The sequence below is a fragment of the Leopardus geoffroyi genome, chromosome B2 (genome assembly GCF_018350155.1).
Source record: "Leopardus geoffroyi isolate Oge1 chromosome B2, O.geoffroyi_Oge1_pat1.0, whole genome shotgun sequence".
NCBI classification, from domain to species: Eukaryota; Metazoa; Chordata; class Mammalia; order Carnivora; family Felidae; genus Leopardus; species Leopardus geoffroyi.
In genome coordinates this window covers 104,019,149-104,022,620 of record NC_059332.1, presented here as the reverse complement: position 1 = coordinate 104,022,620, position 3,472 = coordinate 104,019,149, and the positions used below count along the sequence as shown (strand labels likewise).

Sequence of the window (3,472 nt, the reverse complement as noted above, 5' to 3'; positions counted from 1 at the left end):
TTGCTCAGGAAAAATTCACACTCTGATGAGGAAAAACAAAAGAAAGCAAAACAAACAAATGGAACACAACTGCAAAGCAACGTGAAAATTGCTAAAATAGGGGTAAGAACAAACATTTGTTGAACACAGGGACAAAAATCCCTGACTCAATATATCCTTAGTCTACTGATTTTCCCACTCTCTTAAACAAATGTCACCACCTCAAATTCCCAATATCTGCTAACCTGCCTTCTCTGTAAGTTGATAAGCTTGCTTTTTATCAACTAAAATGAAGATAATGCCAAGACCACCATTATCAAATGAAATCATCTATCAGCGTCTGTATGGGTGCTTTGCCAATGTATCTGTTTTCCTAGAGGAGAAATCCATGGTCATACCTAAAGCCATTTCTCTATGCTTCCTTCTTGAATCAAAGAGGACATGATTCCAGTAGCATAAAACATACTGTCATGTCTCAATTACCCTCCCAGAAATAAAACTTTTTCTTGAAGTCACTCTACCAGATAGCTACTGCTTTATTTGTCCCCTTTGTAACAACACTTATCAAAAGAGTTACCTACCTTCATTCTCTCTAATCCCTTTTCTCACATTATCTTTTCAACAAGCTTCAACATTCTAGTCTCGAATCACTCCACTGAAACTGCATTCCTTACTAGTGACTTAGGCTTTGCTAAATCCAATGGACAAGTATCCGTTCTCCTCTTGCTTAACTTATAAACAGCATTTGACACAATATGTCCTTCATTCTTTTTAAAAAAATTTTAACATTCATTTATTATTTTTGAAAGACAGAGACAGAGCATGAGCTGGGGAGGGGCAGAGAGAGAGGGAGACACAGAATCCAAAGCAGGCTTCAGGTTCTGAGCTGTCAGCATAGAGCCCCACTCAGGGCTTGAACCCATGAACTGCGAGAACATCACCTGAGCCAAAATCGATGCTTAACCCACTAAGCCACCCAGGTGCCCCACAATATATCCTTCCTTCTTAAAATAACCTTCTTCACTTGACTGGAGCTTATTTTTCACACATTCTCATTATTTTCTCCTTCTCATGCCTTTTGGCCGTTCCTCCTCATCTCTTTTAACTCTTAATTTTGAAGCCCTCTTCCCTCTTCTTGGGCTTAGTTCCTATTCCTATTCAGTTCTGTGTCCAAACTCATACCTGACCTTTATCACTTCATTTCAGCTCATGGTTATGTATATCACCTGTATGTCACCAATACCACATTTGTATCTTCACTCAGAACCTCTCACTTGACCTCCAAGCCCAAAGGCACATTATTTTAAAGCTAAGGTTAAGCTGACTCCTCACTTACATGAATCCCTTTCAGAGCTCTGACTGGTGGCTTAGCAATGTGATTATATGGGCAACCACTTTTGTAAAATGTACAAAACACTTTATGTAATGGCAATTTGTTATGATGCTGATTCTCTCATGCTTCTTTTGCATTGAAATAATGATGGATATTTTGCAGATATGATAAATGGGATTTTAAACTAGGAGTGAGCTTCTAGTCAGAAGGCAAAGTGGATTTTTTTAAACTTATTTTATGTAGGGTACAGACCTGTTTTCTGTTGAAGTACTGTTGAGTACTGTAAATAGTGAGTTTGTGTTTAAGGGTGTAGAAGAAAGGAGGAAGAAGGAGAGGAAATGCAGGCATCATGCATTCACAAGCAATAAGCTGAAAAGACAGTTTCAGGAATGTATTATGAAGGGATTTTTCTGTTGATTTAAGGCAAATGGAAAATAATAGACCATAAACGTTTCAAAAAGTTAGTCATTTGCTGCACACTGGACATTTGTATCAGTGCTATATAAATGGAGACCTGTTTGTATTTCTGACATGCAACTCTCCTTCCATGACAGCTGAGTTTGAGAACACATAAAATTTGAAATAATTCAAAAGACTTATATTTCTGACATGCGACTCTCCTTCCATGACAGCTGAGTTTGAGAACACATAAAATTTGAAATAATTCAAAAGACTTATATTCTTACATACAAATGATCAGTAAATAATGGGCACACACAGTATGTTCAACATATTCCTTGAGGTATTTATGAAATCATTCGATCAATCATTGAATAACTATTAATGAGTGCCTATTATGTTCAAAGCACCATGCATGTGAAGGAGTGTCCATACATGTGTCTCAAGGAGTCTTATCAAAGAGTTTATAAATCTGTTAAGATAATAAAATATAGATACATAAGCCTCTCACCAGGCATCCTCATGAGAGTAACAGTGTCATTAGACCCTGTGTGGCAATCCCCAATGCACTATTGTAATGCCTAGGGAAGACATGGCAACCTGGAAACCCATCTACTTCCTTAAAATAATCCAACTTTTCAATGATTATCTAAAAGTCTTCACTGTGGGAGCAGACAACGTGGACTCCAAGCAGATGTAGCAAACTGGCATGCCTCTGTTTTGGGGAAAGTTGTGGTCCTGTGGGCAAAAACATCATGATTCAATCACAAGGCCATCCAGGGGCATCCGGAGAATATCTCTGCTCTGGAGAAACTGTTGCCTCATATCTAGGGGGATGTGGGCTTTGTGTTCACCAAGAAGGTGAACTGAGATCAGAGCTCTAATCACTCAGATCAGAGACATGCTGTTAGACAATAAAGGGCCAGCAGCCACCTATACTGGTGGCTTAACCCCACATGATATCACTGTACCAGCCCACAACACTGGTATGGGGCTAAAGAAGATCTCCTTCTTCCAGGATTTAGAAATCACCATTACGAAATCTCCAGGAGAACCAATGAACCATTGAACCATTAAAATACTGAGAACTTGAAATACTGAGTGCTGTGCAAATGATTAAGACTGGAGACAAAGTGGGAGCCAGCAAAGCCATACTGCTGAACATCCCCCCCTTCTCCTTTGGGCTGATCATCCAGCAGGTGTTTAACAATGGCAACATCTACAACCCTGAAGTGCTTGATATCACAGAGGAAACTGCATTCCTTTCCTGAAGGGTGTTTGCCACGTTGCTAGTGTATGTTTGCAGATTGGTTACCCCACTGTTGCATCAGTACACCATTCTATTATCAGTGGATACAAATGAGTTCTGTCTTTGCTGATACTGATTACGTATGCTCCCTTGCTGAAAAGATCAAGGTCTTCTTGGCTGATCCACCTGCACTTGTGATTGCTGCTACCACAGCTGCTTTTGCAGCTTCTGCTGCTGCCCCAGGCAAGGTTGAAACAAAACAAGAACCAGAAGAGTCCCATGAGGATATGGGATTTGGTCTCTTTGACTAATCACTGAAAAGCAACCAACTCAGTCAATTTTACTTATGAAACAAGGAAATAAAGGCTTAGTTCTCTTTAAAATATGTAGACATATAAGTATATGAGGCAATATATGAGAATAACTAGATCACAAATTTAAGAACAGATGTAACAATAAAGCAAAGATCCTCTGGGGTAAAGTAAATGGACACTTGCTTCGTTTAAAGCAGA

General features: G+C 39.2%; 1 pseudogene; it reads left to right on the top strand.

Moving 5' to 3' along the window:
* The first annotated feature begins 2,288 nt into the window (after positions 1-2,288).
* LOC123609800 lies at positions 2,289-3,271 on the top strand (annotated as a pseudogene).
* Positions 3,272-3,472: the final 201 nt, after the last annotated feature.